Source organism: Bacillus rossius, unplaced genomic scaffold, assembly GCF_032445375.1.
Source record: "Bacillus rossius redtenbacheri isolate Brsri unplaced genomic scaffold, Brsri_v3 Brsri_v3_scf860, whole genome shotgun sequence".
NCBI lineage: Eukaryota > Metazoa > Arthropoda > Insecta > Phasmatodea > Bacillidae > Bacillus > Bacillus rossius.
In genome coordinates, this window is record NW_026963097.1 from 1 (window position 1) to 21,328 (window position 21,328).

Here is a 21,328-nt window from a genome sequence, read left to right on the forward strand (position 1 = left end):
TACACTTTGATCTTAGCCAAAAGGCCGAGAAGCGATAACAATCCTAATGAACCAGGAGCTATATGGGCTCCCTATTACTATATCAAATGCTATAACAAGGTCTACTGACTTCCATAAACGACTGTACACTTTCGACGAGCCGTCATACTCTACACCACACATGCACAAGCATGGTCTGTACATTGATAATATCTTCAATACAGTGACACGAGGTATTACAATCCAAATGAATCACTATTCACCAGCAATAAACAAAAAACTTGGTATATCCATAACAACGCTCTTACAATTACCGTACTTTCCACTTGCTGCAGCACAAGCTGGTCCCTTAGATTAACTGCAGTTTCAATAAGGCAAGAATGATTCTCATGGGAGAGTTGACTTTATACATTACATTTTAATTGTCAATATAATTTTATCTAAACAGATATTTAACGTTGCCTAAGCAATGTGCCCCCATGCTGGCATGCACTAGGCAGTGGCCAGCAGGGTCAATCGCACTCCCCGGACCAGGTCCGGGGGCAATCCGTCACAAAAAATGCTGCCAAGACAAAGTGTAGAAGAATCGCAGATACTACACTTCGATCTTAGCCAAAAGGCCGAGAAGCGATACTACACTCTGATCTTAGCCGAAAGGCCGAGAAACATCCCTTAAAATACACATCAAAATTAATATTGCACATTGTAAAACTCCATTAACCAAACACATGTAGTTCAACAGATAAAAAAAGTCAATACAATTCATACAAATATTAACATGAGTAATGAATAACAATAATAGTAATAAAAGGTTTCACAACAAGCCTTAACCACACACTTACATAAACTCACGCATCGACATGACAAAATACATTTTCAATACATCATCATTATTATCATTTAACACTGCCTAATTGTTAATTATATTGAATTTTTTCTCACACAGCTAAATTTATTAAACATTCACAACAAGCACTACATTGTATGATAAAATAAAATAATTAATTCCTATTATTCTGCACACAAAATTGCTAAGTTCCTACATGTTCTCGCATTCCAAGTTCGTCCCTTGGGCATCCTTGTAGTTCCTGTTCGGCCGCCCCTGGCAGCACCTACTGGATCAGCTTTCTCTTCCTCTTCATTTGGTTGAATGTACACACGACTTTTCTGTATTGTCTCTGCACTTGGGCACATTACATTACAACAATCAATTTTTCACTATCATCCATTCTTACAAGTTGGTAACAATGTTTATTACATTTAAAACAAACTTAAAGTTTATTACATTTTTGTGGTGGGCCGATCCCGGTGGTACTGCAATACCGGGCCAACCCGCGGCGGAGGTGGGGCAAGCCCCTAGCACTCCGCCCTGTTCCAAAAATCAGTTTAATATTCTGGTCCTGCGATGCAGGACGTATCAGATATTAAGCTGATAAGAACAGATACTACACTTTGATCTTAGCCAAAAGGCCGAGAAGCGATAACAATCCTAATGAACCAGGAGCTATATGGCTCCCTATTACTAAATCAAATGCTATAACAAGGTCTACTGACTTCCATAAACGGACTGTACACTTTCGACGAGCGTCATACTCTACACCACACATGCACAAGCATGGTCTGTACATTGATAATATCTTCAATACAGTGACACGAGGTATTACAATCCAAATGAATCACTATTCACCAGCAATAAACAAAAAAACTTGGTATATCCATAACAACGCTCTTACAATTACCGTACTTTCCCACTTGCTGCAGCACAAGCTGGTCCCTTAGATTAACTGCAGTTTCAATAAGGCAAGAATGATTCTCATGGGAGAGTTGACTTTATACATTACATTTTAATTGTCAATATAATTTTATCTAAACAGATATTTAACGTTGCCTAAGCAATGTGCCCCCCATGCTGGCATGCACTAGGCAGTGGCCAGCAGGGTCAATCGCACCTCCCCGGACCAGGTCCGGGGGCAATCCGTCACAAAAAATGCTGCCAAGACAAAGTGTAGAAGAATCGCAGATACTACACTTCGATCTTAGCCAAAAGGCCGAGAAGCGATACTACACTCTGATCTTAGCCGAAAGGCCGAGAAACATCCCTTAAAATACACATCAAAATTAATATTGCACATTGTAAAACTCCATTAACCAAACACATGTAGTTCAACAGATAAAAAAAAGTCAATACAATTCATACAAATATTAACATGAGTAATGAATAACAATAATAGTAATAAAAGGTTTCACAACAAGCCTTAACCACACACTTACATAAACTCACGCATCGACATGACAAAATACATTTTCAATACATCATCATTATTATCATTTAACACTGCCTAATTGTTAATTATATTGAATTTTTTCTCACACAGCTAAATTTATTAAACATTCACAACAAGCACTACATTGTATGATAAAATAAAATAATTAATTCCTATTATTCTGCACACAAAATTGCTAAGTTCCTACATGTTCTCGCATTCCAAGTTCGTCCCTTGGGCATCCTTGTAGTTCCTGTTCGGCCGCCCCTGGCAGCACCTACTGGATCAGCTTTCTCTTCCTCTTCATTTGTTGAATGTACACACGACTTTTCTGTATTGTCTCTGCACTTGGGCACATTACATTACAACAATCAATTTTTCACTATCATCCATTCTTACAAGTTGGTAACAATGTTTATTACATTTAAAACAACTTAAAGTTTATTACATTTTGTGGTGGGCCGATCCCGGTGGTACTGCAATACCGGGCCAACCCGCGGCGGAGGTGGGGCAAGCCCCTAGCACTCCGCCCTGTTCCAAAAATCAGTTTAATATTCTGGTCCTGCGATGCAGGACGTATCAGATATTAAGCTGATAAGAACAGATACTACACTTTGATCTTAGCCAAAAGGCCGAGAAGCGATAACAATCCTAATGAACCAGGAGCTATATGGGCTCCCTATTACTAAATCAAATGCTTATAACAAGGTCTACTGACTTCCATAAACGACTGTACACTTTCGACGAGCCGTCATACTCTACACCACACATGCACAAGCATGGTCTGTACATTGATAATATCTTCAATACAGTGACACGAGGTATTACAATCCAAATGAATCACTATTCACCAGCAATAAACAAAAAACTTGGTATATCCATAACAACGCTCTTACAATTACCGTACTTTCCACTTGCTGCAGCACAAGCTGGTCCCTTAGATTAACTGCAGTTTCAATAAGGCAAGAATGATTCTCATGGGAGAGTTGACTTTATACATTACATTTTAATTGTCAATATAATTTTATCTAAACAGATATTTAACGTTGCCTAAGCAATGTGCCCCCATGCTGGCATGCACTAGGCAGTGGCCAGCAGGGTCAATCGCACTCCCCGGACCAGGTCCGGGGGCAATCCGTCACAAAAAATGCTGCCAAGACAAAGTGTAGAGATCGCAGATACTACACTTCGATCTTAGCCAAAAGGCCGAGAAGCGATACTACACTCTGATCTTAGCCGAAAGGCCGAGAAACATCCCTAAAATACACATCAAAATTAATATTGCACATTGTAAAACTCCATTAACCAAACACATGTAGTTCAACAGATAAAAAAAAGTCAATACAATTCATACAAATATTAACATGAGTAATGAATAACAATAATAGTAATAAAAGGTTTCACAACAAGCCTTAACCACACACTTACATAAACTCACGCATCGACATGACAAAATACATTTTCAATACATCATCATTATTATCATTTAACACTGCCTAATTGTTAATTATATTGAATTTTTTCTCACACAGCTAAATTTATTAAACATTCACAACAAGCACTACATTGTATGATAAAATAAAATAATTAATTCCTATTATTCTGCACACAAAATTGCTAAGTTCCTACATGTTCTCGCATTCCAAGTTCGTCCCTTGGGCATCCTTGTAGTTCCTGTTCGGCCGCCCCTGGCAGCACCTACTGGATCAGCTTTCTCTTCCTCTTCATTTGTTGAATGTACACACGACTTTTCTGTATTGTCTCTGCACTTGGGCACATTACATTACAACAATCAATTTTTCACTATCATCCATTCTTACAAGTTGGTAACAATGTTTATTACATTTAAAACAAACTTAAAGTTTATTACATTTTGTGGTGGGCCGATCCCGGTGGTACTGCAATACCGGGCCAACCCGCGGCGGAGGTGGGGCAAGCCCCTAGCACTCCGCCCTGTTCCAAAAAATCAGTTTAATATTCTGGTCCTGCGATGCAGGACGTATCAGATATTAAGCTGATAAGAACAGATACTACACTTTGATCTTAGCCAAAAGGCCGAGAAGCGATAACAATCCTAATGAACCAGGAGCTATATGGGCTCCCTATTACTAAATCAAATGCTATAACAAGGTCTACTGACTTCCATAAACGACTGTACACTTTCGACGAGCCGTCATACTCTACACCACACATGCACAAGCATGGTCTGTACATTGATAATATCTTCAATACAGTGACACGAGGTATTACAATCCAAATGAATCACTATTCACCAGCAATAAACAAAAAACTTGGTATATCCATAACAACGCTCTTACAATTACCGTACTTTCCACTTGCTGCAGCACAAGCTGGTCCCTTAGATTAACTGCAGTTTCAATAAGGCAAGAATGATTCTCATGGGAGAGTTGACTTTATACATTACATTTTAATTGTCAATATAATTTTATCTAAACAGATATTTAACGTTGCCTAAGCAATGTGCCCCCATGCTGGCATGCACTAGGCAGTGGCCAGCAGGGTCAATCGCACTCCCCGGACCAGGTCCGGGGGCAATCCGTCACAAAAAATGCTGCCAAGACAAAAGTGTAGAAGAATCGCAGATACTACACTTCGATCTTAGCCAAAAGGCCGAGAAGCGATACTACACTCTGATCTTAGCCGAAAGGCCGAGAAACATCCCTTAAAATACACATCAAAATTAATATTGCACATTGTAAAACTCCATTAACCAAACACATGTAGTTCAACAGATAAAAAAAAGTCAATACAATTCATACAAATATTAACATGAGTAATGAATAACAATAATAGTAATAAAAGGTTTCACAACAAGCCTTAACCACACACTTACATAAACTCACGCATCGACATGACAAAATACATTTTCAATACATCATCATTATTATCATTTAACACTGCCTAATTGTTAATTATATTGAATTTTTTCTCACACAGCTAAATTTATTAAACATTCACAACAAGCACTACATTGTATGATAAAATAAAATAATTAATTCCTATTATTCTGCACACAAAATTGCTAAGTTCCTACATGTTCTCGCATTCCAAGTTCGTCCCTTGGGCATCCTTGTAGTTTCCTGTTCGGCCGCCCCTGGCAGCACCTACTGGATCAGCTTTCTCTTCCTCTTCATTTGTTGAATGTACACACGACTTTTCTGTATTGTCTCTGCACTTGGGCACATTTACAACAATCAATTTTTCACTATCATCCATTCTTACAAGTTGGTAACAATGTTTATTACATTTAAAACAAACTTAAAGTTTATTACATTTTGTGGTGGGCCGATCCCGGTGGTACTGCAATACCGGGCCAACCCGCGGCGGAGGTGGGGCAAGCCCCTAGCACTCCGCCCTGTTCCAAAAATCAGTTTAATATTCTGGTCCCTGCGATGCAGGACGTATCAGATATTAAGCTGATAAGAACAGATACTACACTTTGATCTTAGCCAAAAGGCCGAGAAGCGATAACAATCCTAATGAACCAGGAGCTATATGGGCTCCCTATTACTAAATCAAATGCTATAACAAGGTCTACTGACTTCCATAAACGACTGTACACTTTCGACGAGCCGTCATACTCTACACCACACATGCACAAGCATGGTCTGTACATTGATAATATCTTCAATACAGTGACACGAGGTATTACAATCCAAATGAATCACTATTCACCAGCAATAAACAAAAAACTTGGTATATCCATAACAACGCTCTTACAATTACCGTACTTTCCACTTGCTGCAGCACAAGCTGGTCCCTTAGATTAACTGCAGTTTCAATAAGGCAAGAATGATTCTCATGGGAGAGTTGACTTTATACATTACATTTTAATTGTCAATATAATTTTATCTAAACAGATATTTAACGTTGCCTAAGCAATGTGCCCCCATGCTGGCATGCACTAGGCAGTGGCCAGCAGGGTCAATCGCACTCCCCGGACCAGGTCCGGGGGCAATCCGTCACAAAAAATGCTGCCAAGACAAAGTGTAGAAGAATCGCAGATACTACACTTCGATCTTAGCCAAAAGGCCGAGAAGCGATACTACACTCTGATCTTAGCCGAAAGGCCGAGAAACATCCCTTAAAATACACATCAAAATTAATATTGCACATTGTAAAACTCCATTAACCAAACACATGTAGTTCAACAGATAAAAAAAAGTCAATACAATTCATACAAATATTAACATGAGTAATGAATAACAATAATAGTAATAAAAGGTTTCACAACAAGCCTTAACCACACACTTACATAAACTCACGCATCGACATGACAAAATACATTTTCAATACATCATCATTATTATCATTTAACACTGCCTAATTGTTAATTATATTGAATTTTTTCTCACACAGCTAAATTTATTAAACATTCACAACAAGCACTACATTGTATGATAAAATAAAATAATTAATTCCTATTATTCTGCACACAAAATTGCTAAGTTCCTACATGTTCTCGCATTCCAAGTTCGTCCCCTTGGGCATCCTTGTAGTTCCTGTTCGGCCGCCCCTGGCAGCACCTACTGGATCAGCTTTCTCTTCCTCTTCATTTGTTGAATGTACACACGACTTTTCTGTATTGTCTCTGCACTTGGGCACATTACATTACAACAATCAATTTTTCACTATCATCCATTCTTACAAGTTGGTAACAATGTTTATTACATTTAAAACAAACTTAAAGTTTATTACATTTTGTGGTGGGCCGATCCCGGTGGTACTGCAATACCGGGCCAACCCGCGGCGGAGGTGGGGCAAGCCCTAGCACTCCGCCCTGTTCCAAAATCAGTTTAATATTCTGGTCCTGCGATGCAGGACGTATCAGATATTAAGCTGATAAGAACAGATACTACACTTTGATCTTAGCCAAAAGGCCGAGAAGCGATAACAATCCTAATGAACCAGGAGCTATATGGGCTCCCTATTACTAAATCAAATGCTATAACAAGGTCTACTGACTTCCATAAACGACTGTACACTTTCGACGAGCCGTCATACTCTACACCACACATGCACAAGCATGGTCTGTACATTGATAATATCTTCAATACAGTGACACGAGGTATTACAATCCAAATGAATCACTATTCACCAGCAATAAACAAAAAACTTGGTATATCCATAACAACGCTCTTACAATTACCGTACTTTCCACTTGCTGCAGCACAAGCTGGTCCCTTAGATTAACTGCAGTTTCAATAAGGCAAGAATGATTCTCATGGGAGAGTTGACTTTATACATTACATTTTAATTGTCAATATAATTTTATCTAAACAGATATTTAACGTTGCCTAAGCAATGTGCCCCCATGCTGGCATGCACTAGGCAGTGGCCAGCAGGGTCAATCGCACTCCCCGGACCAGGTCCGGGGGCAATCCGTCACAAAAAATGCTGCCAAGACAAAGTGTAGAAGAATCGCAGATACTACACTTCGATCTTAGCCAAAAGGCCGAGAAGCGATACTACACTCTGATCTTAGCCGAAAGGCCGAGAAACATCCCTTAAAATACACATCAAAATTAATATTGCACATTGTAAAACTCCATTAACCAAACACATGTAGTTCAACAGATAAAAAAAAGTCAATACAATTCATACAAATATTAACATGAGTAATGAATAACAATAATAGTAATAAAAGGTTTCACAACAAGCCTTAACCACACACTTACATAAACTCACGCATCGACATGACAAAATACATTTTCAATACATCATCATTATTATCATTTAACACTGCCTAATTGTTAATTATATTGAATTTTTTCTCACACAGCTAAATTTATTAAACATTCACAACAAGCACTACATTGTATGATAAAATAAAATAATTAATTCCTATTATTCTGCACACAAAATTGCTAAGTTCCTACATGTTCTCGCATTCCAAGTTCGTCCCTTGGGCATCCTTGTAGTTCCTGTTCGGCCGCCCCTGGCAGCACCTACTGGATCAGCTTTCTCTTCCTCTTCATTTGTTGAATGTACACACGACTTTTCTGTATTGTCTCTGCACTTGGGCACATTACATTACAACAATCAATTTTTCACTATCATCCATTCTTACAAGTTGGTAACAATGTTTATTACATTTAAAACAAACTTAAAGTTTATTACATTTTGTGGTGGGCCGATCCCGGTGGTACTGCAATACCGGGCCAACCCGCGGCGGAGGTGGGGCAAGCCCCTAGCACTCCGCCCTGTTCCAAAAATCAGTTTAATATTCTGGTCCTGCGATGCAGGACGTATCAGATATTAAGCTGATAAGAACAGATACTACACTTTGATCTTAGCCAAAAGGCCGAGAAGCGATAACAATCCTAATGAACCAGGAGCTATATGGGCTCCCTATTACTAAATCAAATGCTATAACAAGGTCTACTGACTTCCATAAACGACTGTACACTTTCGACGAGCCGTCATACTCTACACCACACATGCACAAGCATGGTCTGTACATTGATAATATCTTCAATACAGTGACACGAGGTATTACAATCCAAATGAATCACTATTCACCAGCAATAAACAAAAAACTTGGTATATCCATAACAACGCTCTTACAATTACCGTACTTTCCACTTGCTGCAGCACAAGCTGGTCCCTTAGATTAACTGCAGTTTCAATAAGGCAAGAATGATTCTCATGGGAGAGTTGACTTTATACATTACATTTTAATTGTCAATATAATTTTATCTAAACAGATATTTAACGTTGCCTAAGCAATGTGCCCCCATGCTGGCATGCACTAGGCAGTGGCCAGCAGGGTCAATCGCACTCCCCGGACCAGGTCCGGGGGCAATCCGTCACAAAAAATGCTGCCAAGACAAAGTGTAGAAGAATCGCAGATACTACACTTCGATCTTAGCCAAAAGGCCGAGAAGCGATACTACACTCTGATCTTAGCCGAAAGGCCGAGAAACATCCCTTAAAATACACATCAAAATTAATATTGCACATTGTAAAACTCCATTAACCAAACACATGTAGTTCAACAGATAAAAAAAAGTCAATACAATTCATACAAATATTAACATGAGTAATGAATAACAATAATAGTAATAAAAGGTTTCACAACAAGCCTTAACCACACACTTACATAAACTCACGCATCGACATGACAAAATACATTTTCAATACATCATCATTATTATCATTTAACACTGCCTAATTGTTAATTATATTGAATTTTTTCTCACACAGCTAAATTTATTAAACATTCACAACAAGCACTACATTGTATGATAAAATAAAATAATTAATTCCTATTATTCTGCACACAAAATTGCTAAGTTCCTACATGTTCTCGCATTCCAAGTTCGTCCCTTGGGCATCCTTGTAGTTCCTGTTCGGCCGCCCCTGGCAGCACCTACTGGATCAGCTTTCTCTTCCTCTTCATTTGTTGAATGTACACACGACTTTTCTGTATTGTCTCTGCACTTGGGCACATTACATTACAACAATCAATTTTTCACTATCATCCATTCTTACAAGTTGGTAACAATGTTTATTACATTTAAAACAAACTTAAAGTTTATTACATTTTGTGGTGGGCCGATCCCGGTGGTACTGCAATACCGGGCCAACCCGCGGCGGAGGTGGGGCAAGCCCCTAGCACTCCGCCCTGTTCCAAAAATCAGTTTAATATTCTGGTCCTGCGATGCAGGACGTATCAGATATTAAGCTGATAAGAACAGATACTACACTTTGATCTTAGCCAAAAGGCCGAGAAGCGATAACAATCCTAATGAACCAGGAGCTATATGGGCTCCCTATTACTAAATCAAATGCTATAACAAGGTCTACTGACTTCCATAAACGACTGTACACTTTCGACGAGCCGTCATACTCTACACCACACATGCACAAGCATGGTCTGTACATTGATAATATCTTCAATACAGTGACACGAGGTATTACAATCCAAATGAATCACTATTCACCAGCAATAAACAAAAAACTTGGTATATCCATAACAACGCTCTTACAATTACCGTACTTTCCACTTGCTGCAGCACAAGCTGGTCCCTTAGATTAACTGCAGTTTCAATAAGGCAAGAATGATTCTCATGGGAGAGTTGACTTTATACATTACATTTTAATTGTCAATATAATTTTATCTAAAACAGATATTTAACGTTGCCTAAGCAATGTGCCCCCATGCTGGCATGCACTAGGCAGTGGCCAGCAGGGTCAATCGCACTCCCCGGACCAGGTCCGGGGGCAATCCAGTCACAAAAAATGCTGCCAAGACAAAGTGTAGAAGAATCGCAGATACTACACTTCGATCTTAGCCAAAAGGCCGAGAAGCGATACTACACTCTGATCTTAGCCGAAAGGCCGAGAAACATCCCTTAAAATACACATCAAAATTAATATTGCACATTGTAAAACTCCATTAACCAAACACATGTAGTTCAACAGATAAAAAAAAGTCAATACAATTCATACAAATATTAACATGAGTAATGAATAACAATAATAGTAATAAAAGGTTTCACAACAAGCCTTAACCACACACTTACATAAACTCACGCATCGACATGACAAAATACATTTTCAATACATCATCATTATTATCATTTAACACTGCCTAATTGTTAATTATATTGAATTTTTTCTCACACAGCTAAATTTATTAAACATTCACAACAAGCACTACATTGTATGATAAAATAAAATAATTAATTCCTATTATTCTGCACACAAAATTGCTAAGTTCCTACATGTTCTCGCATTCCAAGTTCGTCCCTTGGGCATCCTTGTAGTTCCTGTTCGGCCGCCCCTGGCAGCACCTACTGGATCAGCTTTCTCTTCCTCTTCATTTGTTGAATGTACACACGACTTTTCTGTATTGTCTCTGCACTTGGGCACATTACATTACAACAATCAATTTTTCACTATCATCCATTCTTACAAGTTGGTAACAATGTTTATTACATTTAAAACAAACTTAAAGTTTATTACATTTTGTGGTGGGCCGATCCCGGTGGTACTGCAATACCGGGCCAACCCGCGGCGGAGGTGGGGCAAGCCCCTAGCACTCCGCCCTGTTCCAAAAATCAGTTTAATATTCTGGTCCTGCGATGCAGGACGTATCAGATATTAAGCTGATAAGAACAGATACTACACTTTGATCTTAGCCAAAAGGCCGAGAAGCGATAACAATCCTAATGAACCAGGAGCTATATGGGCTCCCTATTACTAAATCAAATGCTATAACAAGGTCTACTGACTTCCATAAACGACTGTACACTTTCGACGAGCCGTCATACTCTACACCACACATGCACAAGCATGGTCTGTACATTGATAATATCTTCAATACAGTGACACGAGGTATTACAATCCAAATGAATCACTATTCACCAGCAATAAACAAAAAACTTGGTATATCCATAACAACGCTCTTACAATTACCGTACTTTCCACTTGCTGCAGCACAAGCTGGTCCCTTAGATTAACTGCAGTTTCAATAAGGCAAGAATGATTCTCATGGGAGAGTTGACTTTATACATTACATTTTAATTGTCAATATAATTTTATCTAAACAGATATTTAACGTTGCCTAAGCAATGTGCCCCCATGCTGGCATGCACTAGGCAGTGGCCAGCAGGGTCAATCGCACTCCCCGGACCAGGTCCGGGGGCAATCCGTCACAAAAAATGCTGCCAAGACAAAGTGTAGAAGAATCGCAGATACTACACTTCGATCTTAGCCAAAAGGCCGAGAAGCGATACTACACTCTGATCTTAGCCGAAAGGCCGAGAAACATCCCTTAAAATACACATCAAAATTAATATTGCACATTGTAAAACTCCATTAACCAAACACATGTAGTTCAACAGATAAAAAAAAGTCAATACAATTCATACAAATATTAACATGAGTAATGAATAACAATAATAGTAATAAAAGGTTTCACAACAAGCCTTAACCACACACTTACATAAACTCACGCATCGACATGACAAAATACATTTTCAATACATCATCATTATTATCATTTAACACTGCCTAATTGTTAATTATATTGAATTTTTTCTCACACAGCTAAATTTATTAAACATTCACAACAAGCACTACATTGTATGATAAAATAAAATAATTAATTCCTATTATTCTGCACACAAAATTGCTAAGTTCCTACATGTTCTCGCATTCCAAGTTCGTCCCTTGGGCATCCTTGTAGTTCCTGTTCGGCCGCCCCTGGCAGCACCTACTGGATCAGCTTTCTCTTCCTCTTCATTTGTTGAATGTACACACGACTTTTCTGTATTGTCTCTGCACTTGGGCACATTACATTACAACAATCAATTTTTCACTATCATCCATTCTTACAAGTTGGTAACAATGTTTATTACATTTAAAACAAACTTAAAGTTTATTACATTTTGTGGTGGGCCGATCCCGGTGGTACTGCAATACCGGGCCAACCCGCGGCGGAGGTGGGGCAAGCCCCTAGCACTCCGCCCTGTTCCAAAAATCAGTTTAATATTCTGGTCCTGCGATGCAGGACGTATCAGATATTAAGCTGATAAGAACAGATACTACACTTTGATCTTAGCCAAAAGGCCGAGAAGCGATAACAATCCTAATGAACCAGGAGCTATATGGGCTCCCTATTACTAAATCAAATGCTATAACAAGGTCTACTGACTTCCATAAACGACTGTACACTTTCGACGAGCCGTCATACTCTACACCACACATGCACAAGCATGGTCTGTACATTGATAATATCTTCAATACAGTGACACGAGGTATTACAATCCAAATGAATCACTATTCACCAGCAATAAACAAAAAACTTGGTATATCCATAACAACGCTCTTACAATTACCGTACTTTCCACTTGCTGCAGCACAAGCTGGTCCCTTAGATTAACTGCAGTTTCAATAAGGCAAGAATGATTCTCATGGGAGAGTTGACTTTATACATTACATTTTAATTGTCAATATAATTTTATCTAAACAGATATTTAACGTTGCCTAAGCAATGTGCCCCCATGCTGGCATGCACTAGGCAGTGGCCAGCAGGGTCAATCGCACTCCCCGGACCAGGTCCGGGGGCAATCCGTCACAAAAAATGCTGCCAAGACAAAGTGTAGAAGAATCGCAGATACTACACTTCGATCTTAGCCAAAAGGCCGAGAAGCGATACTACACTCTGATCTTAGCCGAAAGGCCGAGAAACATCCCTTAAAATACACATCAAAATTAATATTGCACATTGTAAAACTCCATTAACCAAACACATGTAGTTCAACAGATAAAAAAAAGTCAATACAATTCATACAAATATTAACATGAGTAATGAATAACAATAATAGTAATAAAAGGTTTCACAACAAGCCTTAACCACACACTTACATAAACTCACGCATCGACATGACAAAATACATTTTCAATACATCATCATTATTATCATTTAACACTGCCTAATTGTTAATTATATTGAATTTTTTCTCACACAGCTAAATTTATTAAACATTCACAACAAGCACTACATTGTATGATAAAATAAAATAATTAATTCCTATTATTCTGCACACAAAATTGCTAAGTTCCTACATGTTCTCGCATTCCAAGTTCGTCCCTTGGGCATCCTTGTAGTTCCTGTTCGGCCGCCCCTGGCAGCACCTACTGGATCAGCTTTCTCTTCCTCTTCATTTGTTGAATGTACACACGACTTTTCTGTATTGTCTCTGCACTTGGGCACATTACATTACAACAATCAATTTTTCACTATCATCCATTCTTACAAGTTGGTAACAATGTTTATTACATTTAAAACAAACTTAAAGTTTATTACATTTTGTGGTGGGCCGATCCCGGTGGTACTGCAATACCGGGCCAACCCGCGGCGGAGGTGGGGCAAGCCCCTAGCACTCCGCCCTGTTCCAAAAATCAGTTTAATATTCTGGTCCTGCGATGCAGGACGTATCAGATATTAAGCTGATAAGAACAGATACTACACTTTGATCTTAGCCAAAAGGCCGAGAAGCGATAACAATCCTAATGAACCAGGAGCTATATGGGCTCCCTATTACTAAATCAAATGCTATAACAAGGTCTACTGACTTCCATAAACGACTGTACACTTTCGACGAGCCGTCATACTCTACACCACACATGCACAAGCATGGTCTGTACATTGATAATATCTTCAATACAGTGACACGAGGTATTACAATCCAAATGAATCACTATTCACCAGCAATAAACAAAAAACTTGGTATATCCATAACAACGCTCTTACAATTACCGTACTTTCCACTTGCTGCAGCACAAGCTGGTCCCTTAGATTAACTGCAGTTTCAATAAGGCAAGAATGATTCTCATGGGAGAGTTGACTTTATACATTACATTTTAATTGTCAATATAATTTTATCTAAACAGATATTTAACGTTGCCTAAGCAATGTGCCCCCATGCTGGCATGCACTAGGCAGTGGCCAGCAGGGTCAATCGCACTCCCCGGACCAGGTCCGGGGGCAATCCGTCACAAAAAATGCTGCCAAGACAAAGTGTAGAAGAATCGCAGATACTACACTTCGATCTTAGCCAAAAGGCCGAGAAGCGATACTACACTCTGATCTTAGCCGAAAGGCCGAGAAACATCCCTTAAAATACACATCAAAATTAATATTGCACATTGTAAAACTCCATTAACCAAACACATGTAGTTCAACAGATAAAAAAAAGTCAATACAATTCATACAAATATTAACATGAGTAATGAATAACAATAATAGTAATAAAAGGTTTCACAACAAGCCTTAACCACACACTTACATAAACTCACGCATCGACATGACAAAATACATTTTCAATACATCATCATTATTATCATTTAACACTGCCTAATTGTTAATTATATTGAATTTTTTCTCACACAGCTAAATTTATTAAACATTCACAACAAGCACTACATTGTATGATAAAATAAAATAATTAATTCCTATTATTCTGCACACAAAATTGCTAAGTTCCTACATGTTCTCGCATTCCAAGTTCGTCCCTTGGGCATCCTTGTAGTTCCTGTTCGGCCGCCCCTGGCAGCACCTACTGGATCAGCTTTCTCTTCCTCTTCATTTGTTGAATGTACACACGACTTTTCTGTATTGTCTCTGCACTTGGGCACATTACATTACAACAATCAATTTTTCACTATCATCCATTCTTACAAGTTGGTAACAATGTTTATTACATTTAAAACAAACTTAAAGTTTATTACATTTTGTGGTGGGCCGATCCCGGTGGTACTGCAATACCGGGCCAACCCGCGGCGGAGGTGGGGCAAGCCCCTAGCACTCCGCCCTGTTCCAAAAATCAGTTTAATATTCTGGTCCTGCGATGCAGGACGTATCAGATATTAAGCTGATAAGAACAGATACTACACTTTGATCTTAGCCAAAAGGCCGAGAAGCGATAACAATCCTAATGAACCAGGAGCTATATGGGCTCCCTATTACTAAATCAAATGCTATAACAAGGTCTACTGACTTCCATAAACGACTGTACACTTTCGACGAGCCGTCATACTCTACACCACACATGCACAAGCATGGTCTGTACATTGATAATATCTTCAATACAGTGACACGAGGTATTACAATCCAAATGAATCACTATTCACCAGCAATAAACAAAAAACTTGGTATATCCATAACAACGCTCTTACAATTACCTGTACTTTCCACTTGCTGCAGCACAAGCTGGTCCCTTAGATTAACTGCAGTTTCAATAAGGCAAGAATGATTCTCATGGGAGAGTTGACTTTATACATTACATTTTAATTGTCAATATAATTTTATCTAAACAGATATTTAACGTTGCCTAAGCAATGTGCCCCCATGCTGGCATGCACTAGGCAGTGGCCAGCAGGGTCAATCGCACTCCCCGGACCAGGTCCGGGGGCAATCCGTCACAAAAAATGCTGCCAAGACAAAGTGTAGAAGAATCGCAGATACTACACTTCGATCTTAGCCAAAAGGCCGAGAAGCGATACTACACTCTGATCTTAGCCGAAAGGCCGAGAAACATCCCTTAAAATACACATCAAAATTAATATTGCACATTGTAAAACTCCATTAACCAAACACATGTAGTTCAACAGATAAAAAAAAGTCAATACAATTCATACAAATATTAACATGAGTAATGAATAACAATAATAGTAATAAAAGGTTTCACAACAAGCCTTAACCACACACTTACATAAACTCACGCATCGACATGACAAAATACATTTTCAATACATCATCATTATTATCATTTAACACTGCCTAATTGTTAATTATATTGAATTTTTTCTCACACAGCTAAATTTATTAAACATTCACAACAAGCACTACATTGTATGATAAAATAAAATAATTAATTCCTATTATTCTGCACACAAAATTGCTAAGTTCCTACATGTTCTCGCATTCCAAGTTCGTCCCTTGGGCATCCTTGTAGTTCCTGTTCGGCCGCCCCTGGCAGCACCTACTGGATCAGCTTTCTCTTCCTCTTCATTTGTTGAATGTACACACGACTTTTCTGTATTGTCTCTGCACTTGGGCACATTACATTACAACAATCAATTTTTCACTATCATCCATTCTTACAAGTTGGTAACAATGTTTATTACATTTAAAACAAACTTAAAGTTTATTACATTTTGTGGTGGGCCGATCCCGGTGGTACTGCAATACCGGGCCAACCCGCGGCGGAGGTGGGGCAAGCCCCTAGCACTCCGCCCTGTTCCAAAAATCAGTTTAATATTCTGGTCCTGCGATGCAGGACGTATCAGATATTAAGCTGATAAGAACAGATACTACACTTTGATCTTAGCCAAAAGGCCGAGAAGCGATAACAATCCTAATGAACCAGGAGCTATATGGGCTCCCTATTACTAAATCAAATGCTATAACAAGGTCTACTGACTTCCATAAACGACTGTACACTTTCGACGAGCCGTCATACTCTACACCACACATGCACAAGCATGGTCTGTACATTGATAATATCTTCAATACAGTGACACGAGGTATTACAATCCAAATGAATCACTATTCACCAGCAATAAACAAAAAACTTGGTATATCCATAACAACGCTCTTACAATTACCGTACTTTCCACTTGCTGCAGCACAAGCTGGTCCCTTAGATTAACTGCAGTTTCAATAAGGCAAGAATGATTCTCATGGGAGAGTTGACTTTATACATTACATTTTAATTGTCAATATAATTTTATCTAAACAGATATTTAACGTTGCCTAAGCAATGTGCCCCCATGCTGGCATGCACTAGGCAGTGGCCAGCAGGGTCAATCGCACTCCCCGGACCAGGTCCGGGGGCAATCCGTCACAAAAAATGCTGCCAAGACAAAGTGTAGAAGAATCGCAGATACTACACTTCGATCTTAGCCAAAAGGCCGAGAAGCGATACTACACTCTGATCTTAGCCGAAAGGCCGAGAAACATCCCTTAAAATACACATCAAAATTAATATTGCACATTGTAAAACTCCATTAACCAAACACATGTAGTTCAACAGATAAAAAAAAGTCAATACAATTCATACAAATATTAACATGAGTAATGAATAACAATAATAGTAATAAAAGGTTTCACAACAAGCCTTAACCACACACTTACATAAACTCACGCATCGACATGACAAAATACATTTTCAATACATCATCATTATTATCATTTAACACTGCCTAATTGTTAATTATATTGAATTTTTTCTCACACAGCTAAATTTATTAAACATTCACAACAAGCACTACATTGTATGATAAAATAAAATAATTAATTCCTATTATTCTGCACACAAAATTGCTAAGTTCCTACATGTTCTCGCATTCCAAGTTCGTCCCTTGGGCATCCTTGTAGTTCCTGTTCGGCCGCCCCTGGCAGCACCTACTGGATCAGCTTTCTCTTCCTCTTCATTTGTTGAATGTACACACGACTTTTCTGTATTGTCTCTGCACTTGGGCACATTACATTACAACAATCAATTTTTCACTATCATCCATTCTTACAAGTTGGTAACAATGTTTATTACATTTAAAACAAACTTAAAGTTTATTACATTTTGTGGTGGGCCGATCCCGGTGGTACTGCAATACCGGGCCAACCCGCGGCGGAGGTGGGGCAAGCCCCTAGCACTCCGCCCTGTTCCAAAAATCAGTTTAATATTCTGGTCCTGCGATGCAGGACGTATCAGATATTAAGCTGATAAGAACAGATACTACACTTTGATCTTAGCCAAAAGGCCGAGAAGCGATAACAATCCTAATGAACCAGGAGCTATATGGGCTCCCTATTACTAAATCAAATGCTATAACAAGGTCTACTGACTTCCATAAACGACTGTACACTTTCGACGAGCCGTCATACTCTACACCACACATGCACAAGCATGGTCTGTACATTGATAATATCTTCAATACAGTGACACGAGGTATTACAATCCAAATGAATCACTATTCACCAGCAATAAACAAAAAACTTGGTATATCCATAACAACGCTCTTACAATTACCGTACTTTCCACTTGCTGCAGCACAAGCTGGTCCCTTAGATTAACTGCAGTTTCAATAAGGCAAGAATGATTCTCATGGGAGAGTTGACTTTATACATTACATTTTAATTGTCAATATAATTTTATCTAAACAGATATTTAACGTTGCCTAAGCAATGTGCCCCCATGCTGGCATGCACTAGGCAGTGGCCAGCAGGGTCAATCGCACTCCCCGGACCAGGTCCGGGGGCAATCCGTCACAAAAAATGCTGCCAAGACAAAGTGTAGAAGAATCGCAGATACTACACTTCGATCTTAGCCAAAAGGCCGAGAAGCGATACTACACTCTGATCTTAGCCGAAAGGCCGAGAAACATCCCTTAAAATACACATCAAAATTAATATTGCACATTGTAAAACTCCATTAACCAAACACATGTAGTTCAACAGATAAAAAAAAGTCAATACAATTCATACAAATATTAACATGAGTAATGAATAACAATAATAGTAATAAAAGGTTTCACAACAAGCCTTAACCACACACTTACATAAACTCACGCATCGACATGACAAAATACATTTTCAATACATCATCATTATTATCATTTAACACTGCCTAATTGTTAATTATATTGAATTTTTTCTCACACAGCTAAATTTATTAAACATTCACAACAAGCACTACATTGTATGATAAAATAAAATAATTAATTCCTATTATTCTGCACACAAAATTGCTAAGTTCCTACATGTTCTCGCATTCCAAGTTCGTCCCTTGGGCATCCTTGTAGTTCCTGTTCGGCCGCCCCTGGCAGCACCTACTGGATCAGCTTTCTCTTCCTCTTCATTTGTTGAATGTACACACGACTTTTCTGTATTGTCTCTGCACTTGGGCACATTACATTACAACAATCAATTTTTCACTATCATCCATTCTTACAAGTTGGTAACAATGTTTATTACATTTAAAACAAACTTAAAGTTTATTACATTTTGTGGTGGGCCGATCCCGGTGGTACTGCAATACCGGGCCAACCCGCGGCGGAGGTGGGGCAAGCCCCTAGCACTCCGCCCTGTTCCAAAAATCAGTTTAATATTCTGGTCCTGCGATGCAGGACGTATCAGATATTAAGCTGATAAGAACAGATACTACACTTTGATCTTAGCCAAAAGGCCGAGAAGCGATAACAATCCTAATGAACCAGGAGCTATATGGGCTCCCTATTACTAAATCAAATGCTATAACAAGGTCTACTGACTTCCATAAACGACTGTACACTTTCGACGAGCCGTCATACTCTACACCACACATGCACAAGCATGGTCTGTACATTGATAATATCTTCAATACAGTGACACGAGGTATTACAATCCAAATGAATCACTATTCACCAGCAATAAACAAAAAACTTGGTATATCCATAACAACGCTCTTACAATTACCGTACTTTCCACTTGCTGCAGCACAAGCTGGTCCCTTAGATTAACTGCAGTTTCAATAAGGCAAGAATGATTCTCATGGGAGAGTTGACTTTATACATTACATTTTAATTGTCAATATAATTTTATCTAAACAGATATTTAACGTTGCCTAAGCAATGTGCCCCCATGCTGGCATGCACTAGGCAGTGGCCAGCAGGGTCAATCGCACTCCCCGGACCAGGTCCGGGGGCAATCCGTCACAAAAAATGCTGCCAAGACAAAGTGTAGAAGAATCGCAGATACTACACTTCGATCTTAGCCAAAAGGCCGAGAAGCGATACTACACTCTGATCTTAGCCGAAAGGCCGAGAAACATCCCTTAAAATACACATCAAAATTAATATTGCACATTGTAAAACTCCATTAACCAAACACATGTAGTTCAACAGATAAAAAAAAGTCAATACAATTCATACAAATATTAACATGAGTAATGAATAACAATAATAGTAATAAAAGGTTTCACAACAAGCCTTAACCACACACTTACATAAACTCACGCATCGACATGACAAAATACATTTTCAATACATCATCATTATTATCATTTAACACTGCCTAATTGTTAATTATATTGAATTTTTTCTCACACAGCTAAATTTATTAAACATTCACAACAAGCACTACATTGTATGATAAAATAAAATAATTAATTCCTATTATTCTGCACACAAAATTGCTAAGTTCCTACATGTTCTCGCATTCCAAGTTCGTCCCTTGGGCATCCTTGTAGTTCCTGTTCGGCCGCCCCTGGCAGCACCTACTGGATCAGCTTTCTCTTCCTCTTCATTTGTTGAATGTACACACGACTTTTCTGTATTGTCTCTGCACTTGGGCACATTACATTACAACAATCAATTTTTCACTATCATCCATTCTTACAAGTTGGTAACAATGTTTATTACATTTAAAACAAACTTAAAGTTTATTACATTTTGTGGTGGGCCGATCCCGGTGGTACTGCAATACCGGGCCAACCCGCGGCGGAGGTGGGGCAAGCCCCTAGCACTCCGCCCTGTTCCAAAAATCAGTTTAATATTCTGGTCCTGCGATGCAG

At 38.8% G+C, this 21,328-nt stretch overlaps 14 non-coding genes and 16 pseudogenes across 14 annotated transcripts; all 30 read right to left on the bottom strand.

The window, feature by feature from the left end:
• Positions 1–446: 446 nt before the first annotated feature.
• Positions 447–611, bottom strand: LOC134545750 (U2 spliceosomal RNA; annotated as a pseudogene).
• A 657-nt stretch (positions 612–1,268) lies between these two features.
• LOC134545735 (U2 spliceosomal RNA) lies at positions 1,269–1,461 on the bottom strand. Its single transcript, XR_010078753.1, has one exon. It is a non-coding gene; the product is annotated as a U2 spliceosomal RNA (small nuclear RNA).
• Positions 1,462–1,873: 412 nt separating this feature from the next.
• On the bottom strand, positions 1,874–2,039 carry LOC134545747 (U2 spliceosomal RNA; annotated as a pseudogene).
• A 655-nt stretch (positions 2,040–2,694) lies between these two features.
• On the bottom strand, positions 2,695–2,887 carry LOC134545746 (U2 spliceosomal RNA). Its single transcript, XR_010078763.1, has one exon. It is a non-coding gene; the product is annotated as a U2 spliceosomal RNA (small nuclear RNA).
• A 411-nt stretch (positions 2,888–3,298) lies between these two features.
• LOC134545749 (U2 spliceosomal RNA) lies at positions 3,299–3,461 on the bottom strand (annotated as a pseudogene).
• Positions 3,462–4,116: 655 nt separating this feature from the next.
• Positions 4,117–4,310, bottom strand: LOC134545742 (U2 spliceosomal RNA). Its single transcript, XR_010078760.1, has one exon. It is a non-coding gene; the product is annotated as a U2 spliceosomal RNA (small nuclear RNA).
• Positions 4,311–4,720: 410 nt separating this feature from the next.
• LOC134545748 (U2 spliceosomal RNA) lies at positions 4,721–4,886 on the bottom strand (annotated as a pseudogene).
• A 653-nt stretch (positions 4,887–5,539) lies between these two features.
• LOC134545743 (U2 spliceosomal RNA) lies at positions 5,540–5,733 on the bottom strand. Its single transcript, XR_010078761.1, has one exon. It is a non-coding gene; the product is annotated as a U2 spliceosomal RNA (small nuclear RNA).
• Positions 5,734–6,143: 410 nt separating this feature from the next.
• On the bottom strand, positions 6,144–6,308 carry LOC134545751 (U2 spliceosomal RNA; annotated as a pseudogene).
• Positions 6,309–6,965: 657 nt separating this feature from the next.
• On the bottom strand, positions 6,966–7,156 carry LOC134545744 (U2 spliceosomal RNA). The gene has a single exon (XR_010078762.1). It is a non-coding gene; the product is annotated as a U2 spliceosomal RNA (small nuclear RNA).
• Positions 7,157–7,566: 410 nt separating this feature from the next.
• LOC134545752 (U2 spliceosomal RNA) lies at positions 7,567–7,731 on the bottom strand (annotated as a pseudogene).
• A 656-nt stretch (positions 7,732–8,387) lies between these two features.
• Positions 8,388–8,580, bottom strand: LOC134545757 (U2 spliceosomal RNA). The gene has a single exon (XR_010078764.1). It is a non-coding gene; the product is annotated as a U2 spliceosomal RNA (small nuclear RNA).
• Positions 8,581–8,990: 410 nt separating this feature from the next.
• LOC134545753 (U2 spliceosomal RNA) lies at positions 8,991–9,155 on the bottom strand (annotated as a pseudogene).
• Positions 9,156–9,811: 656 nt separating this feature from the next.
• On the bottom strand, positions 9,812–10,004 carry LOC134545763 (U2 spliceosomal RNA). Its single transcript, XR_010078765.1, has one exon. It is a non-coding gene; the product is annotated as a U2 spliceosomal RNA (small nuclear RNA).
• Positions 10,005–10,414: 410 nt separating this feature from the next.
• Positions 10,415–10,581, bottom strand: LOC134545762 (U2 spliceosomal RNA; annotated as a pseudogene).
• Positions 10,582–11,237: 656 nt separating this feature from the next.
• Positions 11,238–11,430, bottom strand: LOC134545764 (U2 spliceosomal RNA). Its single transcript, XR_010078766.1, has one exon. It is a non-coding gene; the product is annotated as a U2 spliceosomal RNA (small nuclear RNA).
• A 410-nt stretch (positions 11,431–11,840) lies between these two features.
• LOC134545754 (U2 spliceosomal RNA) lies at positions 11,841–12,005 on the bottom strand (annotated as a pseudogene).
• Positions 12,006–12,661: 656 nt separating this feature from the next.
• Positions 12,662–12,854, bottom strand: LOC134545736 (U2 spliceosomal RNA). The gene has a single exon (XR_010078754.1). It is a non-coding gene; the product is annotated as a U2 spliceosomal RNA (small nuclear RNA).
• Positions 12,855–13,264: 410 nt separating this feature from the next.
• LOC134545755 (U2 spliceosomal RNA) lies at positions 13,265–13,429 on the bottom strand (annotated as a pseudogene).
• A 656-nt stretch (positions 13,430–14,085) lies between these two features.
• Positions 14,086–14,278, bottom strand: LOC134545737 (U2 spliceosomal RNA). The gene has a single exon (XR_010078755.1). It is a non-coding gene; the product is annotated as a U2 spliceosomal RNA (small nuclear RNA).
• A 410-nt stretch (positions 14,279–14,688) lies between these two features.
• On the bottom strand, positions 14,689–14,853 carry LOC134545756 (U2 spliceosomal RNA; annotated as a pseudogene).
• Positions 14,854–15,509: 656 nt separating this feature from the next.
• Positions 15,510–15,702, bottom strand: LOC134545738 (U2 spliceosomal RNA). Its single transcript, XR_010078756.1, has one exon. It is a non-coding gene; the product is annotated as a U2 spliceosomal RNA (small nuclear RNA).
• A 411-nt stretch (positions 15,703–16,113) lies between these two features.
• Positions 16,114–16,278, bottom strand: LOC134545758 (U2 spliceosomal RNA; annotated as a pseudogene).
• A 656-nt stretch (positions 16,279–16,934) lies between these two features.
• Positions 16,935–17,127, bottom strand: LOC134545739 (U2 spliceosomal RNA). Its single transcript, XR_010078757.1, has one exon. It is a non-coding gene; the product is annotated as a U2 spliceosomal RNA (small nuclear RNA).
• Positions 17,128–17,537: 410 nt separating this feature from the next.
• Positions 17,538–17,702, bottom strand: LOC134545759 (U2 spliceosomal RNA; annotated as a pseudogene).
• Positions 17,703–18,358: 656 nt separating this feature from the next.
• On the bottom strand, positions 18,359–18,551 carry LOC134545740 (U2 spliceosomal RNA). Its single transcript, XR_010078758.1, has one exon. It is a non-coding gene; the product is annotated as a U2 spliceosomal RNA (small nuclear RNA).
• Positions 18,552–18,961: 410 nt separating this feature from the next.
• LOC134545760 (U2 spliceosomal RNA) lies at positions 18,962–19,126 on the bottom strand (annotated as a pseudogene).
• A 656-nt stretch (positions 19,127–19,782) lies between these two features.
• On the bottom strand, positions 19,783–19,975 carry LOC134545741 (U2 spliceosomal RNA). Its single transcript, XR_010078759.1, has one exon. It is a non-coding gene; the product is annotated as a U2 spliceosomal RNA (small nuclear RNA).
• A 410-nt stretch (positions 19,976–20,385) lies between these two features.
• LOC134545761 (U2 spliceosomal RNA) lies at positions 20,386–20,550 on the bottom strand (annotated as a pseudogene).
• A 656-nt stretch (positions 20,551–21,206) lies between these two features.
• On the bottom strand, positions 21,207–21,328 carry LOC134545745 (U2 spliceosomal RNA; annotated as a pseudogene; the record flags this gene model as incomplete).